Here is an 18,571-nt window from a genome sequence, read left to right on the forward strand (position 1 = left end):
GATGTGCCAATCAAGTAGGATACTTTGTCTTGGATTGTATGAAGCTTCTTGAGTGTTGTTGAAGCTGCACTAATCCAATCAAGAGGAGAGTATTTTATTACACTCCTGACTTGAGCCTTGTGGGCAGACATTGGGGAAAAAGGAAATGAGTTACAGGCTGCAGAATTCAGAGCCTCCCAATTGCTGTTGCAGCCATGGTATTTTTATGGCTAGTCCAGTACAGTTTCTGATTAATGGCAACACCCCAAGATTTTAGTGGCCAATTAGAGAGCGACAATAGAGCAGAATGTACCCAAGTAGTTGCAATGGCAGCAGGATACACTAAATCATGCAGAAGACTATATGTCAGTCTCCAGTACGAGAAGATGATTAAGCTGGAGATGGGGAGACATTAGTGCATGCAACTTGCCCACTCAGGCAGGGTGGTGTCTGACCTGACCTCATACGTTCGGACAACATACAGCATTTACTACTGATTTTCCCACCTATTTATTTGCTTGTGGCTCTTTGCAATACTGGACTCTCATGTATACAACTTACTGTCCCCTAGAATTTAGTGCCATCTGCACACTTGGACTTGCACCTCCCTCTTATTGTTGTTTATATAAATGTGAAAAATGGAGGTTTCAGCACCAATTATTGAGAAACAACACTTGTCACATCTCACCAATCAATATGCATTTCCTTTATCCCTGTTCAGACTCTTATGACTCAATTAGTAAATATCTAAAAGCACTAACATGCTGCATCTCAATATTTTAAGGGCTTTCATTCAAAGAAACTCTTTCTTTAATATCTCAGAAAAAGCAAATGCTGTCTATTAATGATACATTTTTCCCATATGTGTGTGTGCAATCATACAATATTAATCTCTTTATTTCATAGATTATTTTTCTATTTGTTGACCTGACAATCAACTGTTTCTTCTCTGCAAGCAACCTCGGTAGAAACCTCATGAAATTCCCTGCAGAAGGAACAGGTACTTATTTGTTTCCAAGGGTTTAATAGAGCTTTTATCCTTTAGGGGGGATAGACGTTTACAAATGTGGTTTCACATGTCTCTAGGTGGTTGTCTGTCATCTTGGAGTTTGCAGTGTTGCAGGATTTGTTGACTGATTTTAGCAAAATGTTATTACCTTTGTTATTCTAATCTTTCCCTGCTCGCTCAGGTTTTAAGTTGTTTAAGCCTAATTTTAATTTTAAAAGATACCAAAGACTATCAAATACTGAAAAATAATTTTTAAAAAATTGTGCTGTTGAATTCACGCTGTGGCAAAAGTAATTGCATTGCTTTGATAGTTTTGTACTAAATGATGTTGTGGATTTCACAAGAAAATACCTATGTCTTAAGGGCACCTTACAGCAATCAATGGGGTCAAAACATCCAAACCTGCATTCGTCTGATTATCCTGTCATTGCCGATTGTCAATCCATCGTTCATGTCTGCTTCAGGGATTCTAAATTGGTTGCCAGCTGTAACTGAATCCTTGTGATAAAAACCGAGGTCATACTTCACGTCACTGCCATGTACAAAGTCAGACTGTTATTACATGCATGACTTGGCATCAACTGAAGGGAAAGGTTCTTCTATGCTGTTCACCTCTGTAGTGCACCTCGCTGGGTCTGATTCTTTGATATATTCTTCCCTGCTGCCAGTCTTGTACCTGTCAATGTTAGTGGACAAGGAGTAAATGGGATGATTTGCTGAAAATGACAGAAATATTACAAGTTTTACAGCATAATATTTGCCAGCAGAAGCAAGTGGAACCTCTGGGGTAGGTGGGACCTCTACAAAAAGGATGGTCTTCACCTGAACCAGAGGGGTACAAATATCCTGGGGGGAAATTTGCTAATGCTTTTCAGGAGAATTTAAACTAATTCAGCAAGGGGATGGGAACCCAAATTGTAGTTTGAGTATACAGGACATTGAGAGTAGTGAGGTTTGAAGTAAGGTTTCAAAGTCACAAGAGGGTACTGGCAAGCTAGAAGTTGGTTTGAAGTGTGTCTACTTCAACACCAGAGAGCATCCGGAATAAGGTGAGTGAACTTGCATCATGGATTGGTAACTGGGGTTTCAATGTCGTAGCCATTTCAGAGACATGGGTGGAGCAAGGACAGGAATGGTTTTTGCTGGTTCTGGAATGTAGATGCTTCAGTAAGAACAGAGAAGATGGTAAAAGACGAGGTGTGGCATTATTAGTCAAGGACAGGATTACAGTTGCTGAAAGGACGTTTGAGGACTCATATCTGAGGTAGTATGGGTTGAGGTTAGAAACAGGAAAGGAGAGGTCACCCTGTTGGGAGCTTTCTGCTGGCCCCTGAATAGAATCAGAGATGTAGAGGAAAGGATAGCAAAGATGATTCTCAATAGGAGTGAGAGTGACAGGGTAGATGTTATGGGGGTCTTTAACTTTTCAAATATTGACAAGGAATACTATAGTTCATGTACTTTAGATGGGTCAGTTTTTGTCCAGTGTGTGCAGGAGGGTTTCCTGTCGCAGTATGTAGACAGGCCAACAAGGGGTGAAGTCACATTGGATTCAGTTCTGGGCAATGCCCCTGGCCAGGTGTTAGATTTGGAGGTAGGTGAGCACTTTGGTGATAGTGACTACAATTCGGTTATGTTTACTTGAGTGATGGAAAGGGATAAGTATATACTGCAGGGCAAGAGTTATAGCTGGGGGAAAGGCAATTATGATATGATTAGGCAAGATTTAGGATGCATTGAATGGGGAAGGAAACTGCAGGGGATGGGCACAATTGAAATGTGGAGCTTATTCAAGGAACAGCTACTAAGAGCCCTTGATAAGTATGTACCTGTCTGGCAGGGAGGAAGTGGTCGAGCGCAGGTGCCATGGTTTACGAAGGAAGTTGAATCTCTTGTCAAGGGGACAAAGAAGGAATATGTTCGGATGAGAGGTGAAGGCTCAGTTAGGATACTTGGGAATTACAAGTTAGCCAGGAAAGACCAAAAGAAAGAGTTAAGAAGAGCCAGGATGGGACATGAGAAGTTGTTGGCAGATAGGATCAAGGAAAATCCTAAGGCTTTCTGTAGGTATATCAGAAATAAATGAATGACTAGAGTAAGATTAGGGCCAATCAAGGATATCAGTGGGAAGTTGTGCATGGAGTCAGAGGAGATAGGGGAAACGCTTAAATGAATATTTTTCATCAGTATTCACACTAGAAAAAGATAATGTTGCCAAGATGAATACTGAGATAAAGGCTATTAGATGGGATAGGATTGAGATTAACAAGGAGGAGGTGTTAGCAAATCTGAAAGGTGTAAAAATAGATAAGTCTCCTGGGCCGGATGGGATTTATCGTGGGATTCTCTGAGAAGCTAGGGAGGTGATTGCCAAGCCTTAGGCTTTGACCTTTATATCATCATTGTCTACAGGAATTGTACTGAAGTTCTGGAGGATAACAAATGTTGTCCCCTTGTTCAAGAAGGGGAGTAGAGACAACCCTAGTAATTATAGACCAGTGAGCCTTACTTCAGTTGTAGGTAAAGTGTTAGAAAAGGTTATAAGAGATAGAATTTATAACCATCTAGGAAGGAGTAAGCTGATTAGGGATAGTCAACATGGTATTGTGAAGGGTAGGTCATGCCTACCCTTTAAGATGGTGACCAAAGAGGTGGATGAGAGTAAAGCGGTTGATGTGGTGTATATGGATTTCAGTAAAACCTTTGACAAGGTTCCCCACAGTAGGCTATTGCACAAAATATGGAGGTACGGGATTGAGGGTGATTTAGCGGTTTGGATGAGAAATTGGCTAGCTGAAAGAAGACAGAGGGTGGTGGTTGATGGGAAATGTTCTTCCTGGAGTTCATTTACTAGTGGTGTACAGCAAGGATCTGTTTTGGTTCCACTGCTGTTTGTCAATTTTGTAAACAACCCAGATGAGGGTGTACAAGGATGGGTTAGTAAATTTGTAGATGACACTATGGTTGGTTGAGTTATGGATGGTGCAGATGGATGTTGTAGTTTACACAGGGACATAAATCAGCTGCAGAGCTGGGCTGAGAGGTGGCAAATTGAGTCTAATGTGGAAAAATGTGAGGTGGTTCACTTTGGAAGGAATAACAGGAATACAGAATACTGGGCAAATGGTAAGATTCTTGGTAGTGTAGATGAGCAGAGAGATCTTGGCGTCCAGGTACATGTACTTTCAGATCCCTGAAAGTTGCCACCCAGGTTGACAGGGTTGTTAAGAAGGCAAATGGTGTGTGAGCTTTTATTGGTACAGAGTTTGGTAGAAGATTTGTAGCTTGGGTGCTCGTTGTTGTGGTTCTGTTCGCCGAGCTGGGAATTTGTCTTGCAAACGTTTCATCCCCTGTCTAGGTGACATCCTCAGTGCTTGGGAGCCTCCTGTGAAGCGCTTCTGTGCTGTTTCCTCCGGCATTTATAGTGGCCTGTCGCTGCCGCTTCCGGTTGTCAGTTCGAGCTGTCCACTGTAGTGGCTGGTATATTGGGTCCAGGTCGATGTGTTTGTTGATAGAGTCTGTGGATGAGTGCCATGCCTCTAGGAATTCCCTGGCTGTTCTCTGTTTGGCTTGCCCTATAATGGTAGTGTTGTCCCAGTCGAATTCATGTTGCTTGTTGTCTGTGTGTGTGGCTACTAAGGATAGCTGGTCGTGTCGTTTCGTGGCTAGTTGGTGTTCATGGATACGGATCGTTAGCTGTCTTCCTGTTTGTCCGATGTCGTGTTTTGTGCAGTCCTTGCATGGGATTTTGTACACTACATTAGTTTTGCTCATGTTGGGTATCGGGTCCTTTGTCCTGGTGAGTTGTTGTCTGAGCGTGGCTGTTGGTTTGTGTGCTGTTATGAGTCCTAGGAAAGGCTGAGGCACCTGAGGCTGTTTTCGTTAGAGGCAAGGAGGTTGAGTGGTGACTTAGTTGAGACATACAAGATGATCAGAGAGTTATATAGGGTGGACAGTGAGAGCCTTTTTCCACAGATAGTGATGGCTTAGCACAAGGGAGCATAGCTTTAATTTGAGGGTTGATAGATATAGGATAGATGTCAGAAGCAGTTTCTTTATTCAGAGAGTAGTAGGGGCTTGGAATGGACTGTCTGCAACAGGAGTAGACTCGCCAACTTTAAAGGCGTTTAAATGGTCATTTGATAGACATATGGATGAAAATAGAATGGTGTAGGATAGATGGGCTTCAGATTGGTTTCACACGTCAGTGCAACATCGAAGGCCAAAGGGCCTGTACTGTGTTGGAATGTTCTATGTTCTGTGCTCTATTTCAGCCAGACGAGTTACAATTGGTTCTTTCGCAAACTCTGTTCAATTTCAAAGTCAGGCAAGCAACTCAGGTCTAACTAATTTAATGTAATACTCTAACATATTTATTTGTACAACACCCAAATTATAAATCTCACAAAGCTCAAGTCTAGGATATTAATCCACATTTACTATCATTGCTTGGTAAATACTCAGCAGACCGAGCATGGACCACTTGGTATCCTCACAGGAGCAGACGTGGTCTTCTCCTGCGAGGGGATGTGAAGCCTAATGTTGGGAAACTCACCACCCATATGGGCACTCCCAAGCCTGGTGTGGGCTGTAATGAGAGAAAGCAAGGGATTAAGTGAGATGAAAGTTGGTGGCATAGCTGCCAGTGCTGGTGCAGGTGGAGGGAAGGTGGTGAGGTGTTAGGAACAATGCCAACTTCCCTTTCTCTGACATGTTGAGATTCCATTCCTGACTCAGCAGAGGAGCTCCAGAGTGCCAGTTCTTGACCACGCGCACCGTGACCTTTTAAAGACAGTGCAAGGAATTCCCATTTCTTGGTGACTCTCCGCAGAGATGTGAGTTGATCTGAGAACGGCATTTGATAAAATACATTAGAGGAATGGCCATAGGTAAGAGAATGAATGTGGTGGTTTTGGTAAGATGCAGTGAGGTAACCCACTCAGCCCTGCAGCAGAAATCCCTCTAAAAAACCCAACCCACTTCAAGCTTAGCCCAAAAATATCAACCGCATGATTTTTGATTTCTTAACTTTAACATCTTGAATTCTAAACTTCTGCCTATCCATCTCTTTGTTAAAGAAGTTAACATCAGCTGATGCAACGTTCATTGTTGGCAATAATGTAGCAATTCTTCTGGTATCTAATTTAAATGTTAAATTTAATCAATAGCATTCATGTTATTCATTTCTTTAAGGATTGCAAAGATGTGTTCTATATTCTTTTAAACCCTTTCTGCAATGAAAGGAATTCCAGTCCTGAATCTTTTCTTTTTTGAAATTATATATGGGATATAGGAATTATATGAAATATTTCCTAGACCAGTATTTATTGTCCATCCTGAATTGATCAGAGGGAACCACATTGCTGTAACTCTGGAGTCACATGTAGGCCAGGCCAGGCCTTTTTCTCTCCCAAAAACTGACGATGGATTCATGGTCATCATTAGACTTTGCCATGCTAGGGTTTGAACCTGGGTCTCCAGACATTATCTGGGTCTCTGGATTAACAGATAATACTACTAGGCTATCGCCTTCCCTAGCTTCAGAGTTCTACATCCCAGAATTGCTCTAATTGCTTTTCTTGGAACTGAACCTGATTGTAATGTCCTCAAACAACTTCCAATTATAACCTGAATACAGTTTAGGAACCATTTATTTAAAATGGTTTTGATGTTACAATGTTAGTAGACTACAGAAATTTCCCATTCAGCCCAACAAATCTGTGGCCAGTGGACTATGGGAGCAAACCCACAGAGTGTGCAAACTCCATAAAGACAGTTGCTCGAGGGTGGAATTGAACCCTGATCCTTGGCACTAGGAGGCAGCAGGCTAGCCACTGTGTCACCTAGTTTGTTTCACAATATCTTATTAAGTGGATCAGGGTAATTTTGACACCAAATAAATGCAAAGGGGGATGGGATGCGAAACCAATTTGGTGTAAAGATTCTATTTCTCTACAAAGGGCACATATCACAAATCTTGCTTCATTTTGGAAATGAGGCAAATATCCTAAAACTGGTACTGCAACCGATACAGAAATATTGACCAGCCCAGTAATAAAGGCGAAAGTGAGATCTGCAGATACTCGAGAGTGTGGTGTGCTGGAAATACACAGCAGGTCAGGAAGCATCTGAGGAGCAGGAAAATTGATGTTTTGGGCAAAAACATCATTCCTGATGAAGGGCTTTTGCCCAAAACATCGATTTAACTGCTCCTCGGATGCTGCCTGACCTGCTGTGCTTTTCTAGCACCACACTCCTGACAGCTCACTAATAAACCCTATTTGATCATTCATCCATTATTTTTAGTGGATGAAATAAACATTTGGCAGAATTCCTTCAAGACCTTTCCTGCTCCTGATGGGAAATTCTCATATTTGCTGCTCACAGCCAATCCAATATCTCCAGGCCAAGTAAAACATTCACGTGGGGAATTTTGCTCCAAATTTCAAATCCCTGTCGACCCATTCTTTTTTCAACATTTCTAAATCTTTCAGGTTAGCTGAATCTGAAGAAGACCCCTATCTGCAAATTATAAGGGTGAAACATTAAGGAAATAAATATTGGAAGCACACACACAACAGATTTTCGAGGCTTTCAAGTTTTGGAATAGCTTTCTTGTGTAACTTGGTTGTTAAAAGCTAATTACTGACAGAAAGCTTGCAAAACAGAAATTGGAAAATTAGACCTTCCTTTGTCTTTTGGGCCTCTAAGGCACTACCTGCAATGAACTGAAGGAGACGTTGCTATGTAACTTTGCACACTTTGTATTGCAGAAGGAATTAGAGTAAAAAATGAAAGCACGGCGGATGCTGTAAATCAGAAACAAAAACAGAAATTGCTGGAACAGCTCAGCACGTCTGGCAGCACCAGTGCTGAGGAAGGGTCACTGGTCCCGAGAAGTTAACTCTGATTTCTCGTCATAGATGCTGTCGGATCTGATGAGCTTTTCCAGCAATTGCTGTTTTTGTTTAAGAATTACACAGTGTTGATCGTAATGGTATGAGTATAGTTATGCATATTACACAATTAAAACTGATTACTTGCACTACTGCACTCCTGTGACTTTCCTTCTTCTCATTGAGTATTACCACAGGATCTTTTACATCCATTGGAGAGAGTGAGTGACAGTTTACCACCTGGCAACCTTCAATGGCTCAGCATTCTCTCAGCAGTGTGATGGAGCGTAAACGTTGTGCTCAAGTCAAAGGATGCCAAGACTTTGCGTAATCTTATTAACTGTGAATGAGGGGCCGGGGAGGACACAAGAGAAGCTGTGTACATAGAAGATGCATTTGGTCTTCTCAATGCTCAAGAGCTGAATACCTTGTTTCATCCATGACTTAATATTGAAATTGCAGTCTGATAGCCTAGGTCTGGTTCTAGATGGGAGGAATAGACAGTGGTGAATTGCTTTTATAAAGTGATGTTATCCGGATGAAGTGCATTGATAAAAACATATTGGATTATAAGCTGAGGATGGTCTCCCAACAGAGCAGTATAAAAGTTGGCAGCAAACAGACTTTCCCTTGTCTATTCCATGCTTTAACTCTTCAGCTGTTTTCTTATTCCAAGGTCAGAAGTCAGACAACACCAGGTTATAGCCCAACGGGTTTATTTGAAATCACAAGCTTTCGGAGCATTGCACCTTTATTGGGTGAAGTGAGAGAGAAGCACACCAGCACAGAATTTACAGGCAGAGCGATCAAAAGATCATACAATTGGTGTGAGTGGAGTGTCGACAGGCTGAATAATAGGTCTCTGCAGGTCATCAAGGGTGTCAGATGGTGTGAGTAAAGTGCCAAGAGTTGATTAACATGTGAAAGGATAATCTATAATCCAATGAAATGAGGCAGAGAGATAATTAAAATAAATTAAAAACAAGGTGGTGCTGGAGACAAACCAAAAGATTGAAATAACTTAATTGATATAAGAGTTGCATGCCGAGGGTCTAACCAAGGTAATAAATAATCTAAAACTGTGCAAACTAATTAGGGTAGAGAGATCGTAACAATTTATCAAGATAATGGTGTCAATCCAGGAAAGAAAGGAAGATTTTACAGATACAGAGGTGTGGCAGGGTCACATAGAGCATGACATGAACCCAAGATCATGGTTGAGGCTATCTTCATGGGTATGGAACTTGGCTATCAATTTCTTCTCAGTAATTTTGCATTATTGTGTGTCTCGAAGACTGCCTTGGAGGACGCCTACCCGAAGACTGGACACTGAACGTCCTTGACCACTCAAGTATTCCCAAACTGGGAGGGTCATCCCTGTTTGGCAATTGTTGTCCTGTGTCCATTCATCTGCTGTTGTAGCGTCTGCATGGTCTAGCCAATATACCATGTCTCGGGGCGTCCTTGTCTCTCGTGTATGAAGTAGACCATACTGGTCAAGTCACATGAGTACCTGTTGTGTATGTAGTGGGTAGTGGTCCCATGTGTGATGTTAGAACTTAGAACATAGAGCATTACAGTGGAATACAGGCCCTTCAGCCCTTGATGTTGCGCCGACCTGTGAAACCAATCTGAAGGCTATCTAACCTATATTATTCCATTCTTATCCATATGTCTGTCCAATGACCATTTAAATGCCCTTAAATTTGTCTACTACTGTTGCAGGCAGTGCATTCCATGCTCCGACTAATCTCTGAGTTCAGAAACTCCCTCTGACATCTGTCCTGTATCCATCACCCCTCAATTTAAATCTATGTCCCCTCGTGCTAACCATCACCGTCTGAAGAAAAAGGGTCTCACTGATCAACCCATGATTATCTTATATGTTAGTATTCATGTTGATGGTCTGGCATTACTTGAAGAAGTTGCCGTGGCAGGGTTGTGTGGTGTTATGGTCTATGTTGTTCTGAAGGCTGAGTAGTTTCCTGTGAATGATGGTCTATTTAAAGTTTGGCAGTTATTTGAAGGCGAGAAGTGGGGGTGTAGGGATGATCTTGGCAAGATGCTCGATGACAAGTTTAAGACTGTGGAGAACATGGTGTAGTTTCTCTGGCTTGAGGAAGTATGGGACGATGATGGGTACTCTATCAGCGTATCCTGTGTCTGTCTTCTGAGGAGGTCATTGCAGTTTTTTTATTGTTGCACATCGGATTATAAGTCGCTTGTTGTTCAGCTGCTGTCACTTTACTCACACCATCCGACACTCTTGATTACCTGCAGAGACTTATTATTCAGCCTGTCGACACTCCACGCACACTATTTGTAAGATCTTTTGATCTCCCTGCCTATAAATTCTATGCCTGTGCGCTTCTCTCTCACTTCACCTGAGAAAGGGGCAATACTCCGAAAGCTTGTGATTTCAAATAAATCTGTTTGACTATAACCTGGTGTCGTCTGACTTCTGACCTTGTCCACTGCAGTCCAACACTGACACCTCCATATCATGCTATATTATGAGAATGAGATTTGATTTCCATCTATCTTCAGGAGGAAGGCCCAACTCATTGAGCTGCTAGTCAAACAGAGGCTGAAAGCTGTGGCACACTAGGACTGATGGCCAGGATTATTTTTATTGGAAAAAAACCCTTTATTCACAAAAAAATCTTTACGTGCATATACAGTTACTAAAGTTAATCAGTACTGTCTTTGCACTTGAATAATAGGCAATCACAGGAATTTGGCATTCTCTGCAGTTACAAGAAAATTTAAGGCATTTCTTTCTTATAAAAGACACTGTTGACATACATTTGATGGAACCGAGAGGCTCTGACAACTGAACAGACCCCCATTGTACTCGGGCAAAAAGACCATAAATGGTGGTATTTCTGCAGATTGGTGGCCATGATTGGTATTGCATGGGGACAAAGAGGAACCATGGCTGACATGATACACAGGTAAGTCTGTGACCTCACTGGGCCATTGAATTGTAGGGATGGTGGGATAGCTTTCTCAACTGAGACATTAATTTAGCTTTAAAGGGTTTCAATGGAGCTGAAGGCAAGTGGCCCATCTCACTCCTTCTTATCACCTGTCAAATAGTGTCATGGCAGATCTGTGTTCCCTCTTGTGCATGACCCATAAAGTCCTCTCTACTGGTTTGAGGGAAGACAGGTCAATGTTAATAGAGAAGCTTTGAAGAAACTGAAATAAGTTAAAGCAAAGCTGGGAGATTAATATCAACAGACAGCAAGAAAGGCCCAAAGGTTATTGAGCAAGTGTTAACAGTAGAAGCAAGGTTGGAAAACAAGGGATACCATTAAAATGGCAGAGAGGGTGGGAGTGAATAAAGAATGTGAGATGCAGCAGCTGGAAACATTTATTATTCACCGAGAGTTTGATTCAGATGCAATGACCAGGGAATCCGTGAGGAAATACAGGACAAAATTAATATTTTCAGTTTGAGATTTTTCAGTGTCTAAGGGTTGGAGGAGCACCTGAATATGCATCTTATCATTTCAAGCCACTTAATCTAATTCTGTGAAAATTGCTAGTGGGCTTGCTATGAGTGTTTCAGGGGTGCCACTAACTGGTTTCAAAGTAACATGTCATGTTTCTCAAACATATTAAAATTTGTCGAGACAGCAATGGGAATGGATGAAGTAAACAATAGAAAACTTGGGTTTGATCAAAGAATGTTCAGTTAATTCAATCACGGTGAGGCTTGTCTGATGTTTAATTTTAAAACGTTCCATTGAGAGCCCATTGTGTAACATGAGGTGAAGGCTGAAAATTGGCCAAAGCCCAGTTTAAATGATGTGGCCATGCTGCTGGTGTTTATTGGCCCTCTCTGTAGGCAGTTCTGACTTTGTATAGCAACGGGTGCCAAGGCACCTGCATCTCCATTAGTGACCCTCTGGTCGGTACAGGCTCCCAGGAGGGGCTTCAGCCAACTTCAGCTATCAGCAGCTCTTGGAGCTGGAGGGGAGGGGTCAGGGGGGTATCTCCCTGCTTCACACAGCTGTATGGTAACTATCATTAGTGACCAATGCCTTAAGCAGCACCGAGCACTAAAGAATCCTGAACAGCACAGAGCCACCCCAGCCTCACCCTCCCAACCTAATCGCTGCAAGGAAATTAAAAGCAGGCATCTGGTATCTGATGAAGACCTATTGCAAATGATGTAGAAGGAACAGCTTGACTCTGTTTCTAGTCAGATATTGTCCAGGCATTCTTGCAACACAGGACATTGTAACGCTGTTATGGTCTGGTTTCAATCTCAGAAGCTGGTATAATCAGAAAATACCTTAACTGAGATAAAGTGAATTCTGGAATTCCTGTTCTCAGTGATCTGATGTGCATAATTCTCATGCATAATGTGTTTATGGCTGTAACAAAAATGTGGATGCTTTAGAGCTATACAGGTAACTAACATGTAACAAGAATATTGAGCCGGATTTTCCAAGGAGTGGTAATCTCACAGTCACCCTGCTCTTTATTTTGTACGTAAGGGAAGTGCTCTGCATTCCTGACAGGAGATTCCAGTCAGGCTCTTTCAGAAATGCAATACATGGGCAGGGTGCCGATTGGGTAGAGGCTAGGATGTCAGGGGTAGAGTACCAGGTGGATAAGGTGCCAGAGTGCAAGGTGGCAATGGAGACAGGTAAGTGGGGTGTTTATGGCTGAGCAGGACGGATGGGAGATATCACGTCCAGTAGAGAGGGTGTGCTGGGGAGGAATGGTTGGCAGGGAGTTGAGTGGGCATCACATCCCAAAAGGGGAATTTTGGGGGGGGGGGGGGGGGGGGGCGGTGTTCACCAGCTCCCAGTAGGTTGAAGAGACTGGAGGTGAGGCAGGGTTGTCAGGTCTTGAGCAGGCGGAGTCGGGTTCAGCTGCAGGACAAAGTGGAGTTGGATCCAGAGTTGAAGAAGTAGGGGTCAAGTCTGAAGCTGGGTGAGAGGGTTCTGCTCCTAGTGGAGGGATGGGGGGAATCGGGTATGAGATATTAGGAACTTAGGTGAGATGTAATTGGGAGTGTGTGAGTTACATTGGGTGTCAATTGAATAATTACACAGGAGTTAGACTTGGTTGTTTAATAATTCTGGTAAGCTAACTTTTCCTGAGTAAGTAGTTACTTAATTCCCAATTCTCCAATTAAAATGGACATTTTTAAAGGGTTCCAGGTGTGGGAAATTGTCCAGTGAAATCTTCAACTTCCTGGGCAAGTCCTTTTGAATCTGTTACAATGGGAATGCCACACAGTTCCTGAGTGCAACTGTCTACACTGGAAAAACGACTGGACGTTGGAAAATCCAGGCTTGGCTATCTCCGATCATCATAGCTGCTTCTTATAGAAATGAGTTGGAATGAAATTAATGAAATGAGTGTGAAATTAACTAGGATGAAATCTCATGGACTCCCCTGACCAACCCACCGAGAGTCAAAGTCAACCCCTTTTATTTTCACTCAGTACTAATGGTAAGAAGTGAACTCTAGATTTTTTTCTCCTGAAAGGAAGCAATCTAACCTTTGTCATGCAGGGCACTTTTTATCTGCAACACAAAAGTAATATATGATATTTGTGGCAGAGACAGATGTCACTTTTGCGTTTGTTTGTTACATCTATCAGTGTTAAGTGCTCCACATATACATTATGCTGGGACTGAGGACAGGAATCTGAAAAGGTGCCAAAATGTAAGAGTAAAGACAAGGATGGCGATGCTGTTACAAGTTCAAGAGCGTGTTGCTGGAAAAGCACAGCAGGTCAGGCAGCATCCAAGGAGCAGGAGAATCAATGTCTCGGGCCAGAGCACTACTTCTTTTCCTGATGAAGAGCTCCGGCCCGAGACTTCGATTACCTGCTCCTCGGATGCTGCTTGACCAGCTGTGCTTTTCCAACAACACACTCTCTCGACTCTGATCTCCAGCATCTGCAGTCCTCACTTTCTCCATGCTGTTGCAATTTGTTTACTGGATTTGCAGGTGGGTAGAACTGACAGCGTCATAGTTGTTGACCTTTCATAGCTCCAGAGGATTGCTCATGCCAGGATGAACTTGAGCAAGGTGTATACTTTAAATATACAACTGTCAGAGAATTATCCAATTACAAATCGAGGCCACAAACAGATCTTGTGAAATTGACAAACACTGGTTTATTTTTCACGATATTGTGTAGAGGGTAAATTGACTGGACTGACACAAAATGGACACTTGCACAGTTAATTCAAGGGTTCTCCTCCCTGAGCTTCACATACAGACACTTCTTATAGGGTTACAGTGGTGGAATTTTCTTTATTAGACAATGCAGTTTTGATTACAGTTCATTGAAAACAATTACTTGTCCAGCAGAATCCATCAGTTAACAATTGTAACAGGAGGTTTAGCTAATCTGCAGAATGGGTGCTAATGGCTAGCATCCTGGCTTCAATAAGTCCCTAGAGTAGTGTTCATTCTTGTCAGGTACCTTGGTGCCACCTGGTCTACATGGGCTTTGTGGGGATTGAGTACCTGGGGAGGCAGGGAATGCCCTTGGGCTTCAGGAGCAGTGATACTATTGTGAGGAGGGAAAACCAGTGAGCAGGTCATCTAGGTAGTGCAGTCCTTCAGTCGGGGAGGGGGGAGAGGTGTTAAACTGCTTAAGTAATGCCTCGTTTCACTGTTAATTCCTGAGCTGAGTATAGTCAAGCTGAGGTGCCAGTGGCATTATGGGTGGGCTTTATTTGGCTAAGAGCAGACATGATTTCTGTGAGCAAGTGGTGGGCAGGCAGAATGTTTTTCTCCCACAACAAATCGTGTCCAACTGGAAAATATCATGAACTGAGGGATACCTTATTTGAGTACGTTGCCCATTCAGTTCCTGCATATCATTATCATATGCTTCCTGTTTTCCACACTAGTTTACAGTTTTCCATGAGTCCCTGACCCCTTTTCTTTTGTATGTTTTCCTGTGTGAACTTGAATAAGAATACAGATTGAAAGATTAGCAAGATGGAAACATTTCTTTTCTCTATTCTGCATGTGTATGGAAAACGTAGTGATCCGAGGTTATGGCATCACATTTATATCATCCTCTTCATATGTGAGTGCTAATTTTTGTTTCAATTCTGTTTATGCTTTGTTAATGAGGCATCATTAGCACAAATGTTTGCTAAACTAAACCAATCCGTTGTTTAAGGTTGAACATCTGACACTAGTAAATGTCCTACTGCTGGATATCATCAACTCTTCAAAAGATGATAGTGAAATGGAAAAAGAGAATCCAGCTGATTCAATCAGTGCTAAGTGCTGAATCATCCACAATGAACAATTGTCTCTACACTTGATATGTAATATTACTACTGGAACACTTTTTTTTCCCAAAAGCTGTTGATCCATTTATGGAATACCTCGTAAGGCAACAATTTCCACTCAGCCTAATTATCAAGCCTCATTATTAGAAACTATTACAGAAAATTAACTTCTCTCCAAACTCTAATTGTCCTCATGCATCAAGGGAAATGTACTAATGCTTAGTACATTAAAGATAATGAGGACTCAGTTGCATCAAAGCTGGAATAATACATATGGCACAAAGATCTTTCCTTTCTTAAAAGGGGGTGTTTTTGTTCAAATGGTACTTGCTAATCTTTGTAATTTTGCCTCTGTCAAGGGTTGAAACGTAATGATGTAACTTGCACAAGAATGCATCACTATATCAATTGAGGAAGTCCCCAGGTTATGCACAGTTTTCTGATAAAGGCGATAGTTTGTTGTCTTCAGTGACTACAGTTTTACCCCCTTTAAGGAAAAATCCAAAAACGTTGAACATACTCAGCAATTCCGTCAGCATCTGTGGAGAGCTAGAAAGCTACTTTTTCAGATTGATCATCTTTCATCTGAGCTGGTGAAAATTAAAGAGCGGTTAAACAGTGGAGAGGGTGGGAAAATAACAAGAATGAAGGTATTGGATAGTATGGAAGACAAGAGAGGTTAAATAACAAAAAAAAGGTGGATGGAGATGATAAAGGAACAGGTAATGAAAGAAAGATGACTTGACAGGAGGTAAAAATAACTGCAGAATCAATCAGCAACACCAAACAAGGACAGAGTTTAGAATTTGAAATTCTTGAGCTCAAGATTGGAAAGTTGAGCTCGATCAAAAAATGAGATGCTGTTCCTCCAGCTTCCAGCAAGCTTCATTTTGGAACTGGCAAAATGGCCAAGGGCAGCAAGATCACAGGGAAGATGGAACAGACAATTAAAATGAGAGAGGGCAGTAGTTCAGGACCACACAGTTTGGCTGGAAGTGTTTTATGAAGAGCTCACTTGATGTCTCCAGTGTGGGTGAGGCTAAATTGTTTGACATGTCGCTTTGAGTTTGCTGCTACTTAATGCATCATCGAATAATAACAGTGGAACCATTATCTGCACTCACCTTTTCTCTATCTTGCTGAAATTGTTTATTTACCTCTCCAGTGTTTTCTCTTCCCAGCTCTTTGGGAGTCTTATAGCCTTCTGTCCCTGAGGCACAGTTCGATAGTGCTGAGCCTTGAGTAAGTGACGTTAACAGTGATTGGCACAAGAGGTTCGTGCATATTGGAAGGTCAAATTCAGGTGTGAATTATACAATCAATGCAGTACCTTTAGGAGATTGACATAGAGGGAACTGGATGCACAGGCCCACAATCCTTGAAAGTGGCAACACATGTGCATGATGTGGTCAAGAAGGCATACAACATGCTTGTCTTCATCGGTTGGGGCATTGAATAATAAAGTTGGAAAGTTATGCTACAGTTGCACAAAATGTTAGTTAAGCCACATTTGGAATATTGCATGCAGTTCTGCTCACTACACTACCAGGAAGATTTGGATGCTTTAGGGGGGTTGCAAAGAAAGTTTACATGATGTTGCGTGGTCTGGAAGGTTTATTTATGAGGAGAGGTTGCATAAACTTGAATTGTTTTTACTGGAAAGATGGAGGCTGAGGGTTGACGAAATTATGAGAGGCATAGATAACATGGATAGTCAGAGGCTTTTTTTCCCAGGGTGGAAAGGTCAAGTACAAGAGGGCACAGGTTCAAGGTGAGAGGGGGAAGGTTTAGGGGAGAAGTATAGAGAAAAGTTTTCACACAGTAGGTCATGGGCGCCTGGAACGTGTTGCCAGTGGAGGTCGTGGAAGCAGGCATGTTAGCAACATTAAAGGCGTATCTTGATGAACACATGAACATAATGCAAACCAAGAGATAGAAACCATGAATTGTCAATAAGAAGCAGGTCTAAATAAGGAATAGGAATCGACTCAGGTTTGGTGGACTGAAGAGTCTGTTTGTGTGCTGTGCTCTATAGTATATTGTATTGATTTAAAATACTCAGGGAAATTACAATACTTCTACCATTGCTTTGACTAGAATCAGGTCACACACTCTTGGCTCGGGATCAAAATTGGGAACTTCCCTGGCCTGTGGAATTCTGAATTCTCACCTAGTGACATTACAACTACACCGCTACCTCACATGAGATTTCTCCAATTGAACCTGTTTAGGTTCATGTCTACCCATGCATTTGGGTTCAAATCAGATTACCTTTCAGAATGTCTTTGCATGTAAGGTTGTGAAGTATTTTCATGGTCATAAGTATTAGTACTTGCTTGTTATTCCAGATCTACTGAATTAACTGTATTTAAGTTTTCCAGCTGTCTGCGTGATTTGAAGTCAAGTATTTGGATCATTAAGCCAGATCTGTAGTGGTTTGCTAGTACAGTAATGTACCAATATATGCTATTATGTCACCAATCTCCTCTTATTGGGTAGGCAATGGCTTTGTGATAATTCAAAATCTGGAGCTCATCTGCTTCACTAATGTCCTTCCGAGAAGGAAATCTACTGCCGGTATGTCCTCAGGCCTATACGTGAATCCAGACCCACAGCAGTGTGATTGATTCTTGATTGGCTGTTACGTAATTGGAGATGAGTAACAAATACTGGCCTAGCCAGAGATGCCTACATACTGTACGTAGTTTTTTTCTTAAAAAAAGATATTCCCCAGTATTGGATATCTGTACTTTTGCCCACAGTAAAGATTAATAATTGCAGTTTTAACACTGCCAGTTCCAAACATCACCAATTAATCACCTATACTCTAAAATAAAATAGTGATGTGGGTGGAAGAATGTTAGTTAGTTATGAATTCTGTGTAAACACCATTAAACCTTTATTAAAGAGCTTCTGGAAAGCATTTGCAGCTTTCAAAGGAATGGAGCAGATAAGATGTGATTATATATCAACTAGATAGATTCAAAACCACATCAGTGTTAAGTTGTCCGCAATGTACTTTAAAGTATAAACAACCACTGGAGAAACACACAGAAGTTCTGAGGTTATAATGTTCTCTTAATAAACAGTTTAAATACCCAAATTTTATCTGTGGAATGGTGCAACGTGTTCTGATGTATCATCATACTCAGTACTCAGAATGCTTCATTTCAATTAACATTGAGATATAGTCATATTCTGGACTATAATCACAATGGAAATAAATCTACTTACACTCCCAAAGACAGAATTTGAGGAAAATGGGAGTGAGGAGAAAATATAGGAGAACAGGAGGAAAAAAGCTTACGGTTGTGAAAAAGGGATTTTAGTGACATGGTGTGGAATTCTGCAGGAGGTTTAGGAGCCATGGTGTTGTGGGAATAGAAGCAGACAGAATAGAG

At 41.7% G+C, this 18,571-nt stretch overlaps 1 protein-coding gene across 1 annotated transcript in view; it reads left to right on the plus strand.

Moving 5' to 3' along the window:
* Window positions 1-885: 885 nt before the first annotated feature.
* Window positions 886-18,571, plus strand: part of LOC140482861 (muscarinic acetylcholine receptor M3-like) — a 664,163-nt gene continuing 646,477 nt past the window's right edge. The window contains exon 1 of the mRNA XM_072580567.1: window positions 886-979. The gene's annotated coding sequence lies outside the window, so the exon portion shown is untranslated. The remainder of the gene's footprint in view (window positions 980-18,571) is intronic.

Source organism: Chiloscyllium punctatum, chromosome 11, assembly GCF_047496795.1.
Source record: "Chiloscyllium punctatum isolate Juve2018m chromosome 11, sChiPun1.3, whole genome shotgun sequence".
Classification (NCBI taxonomy): Eukaryota; Metazoa; Chordata; class Chondrichthyes; order Orectolobiformes; family Hemiscylliidae; genus Chiloscyllium; species Chiloscyllium punctatum.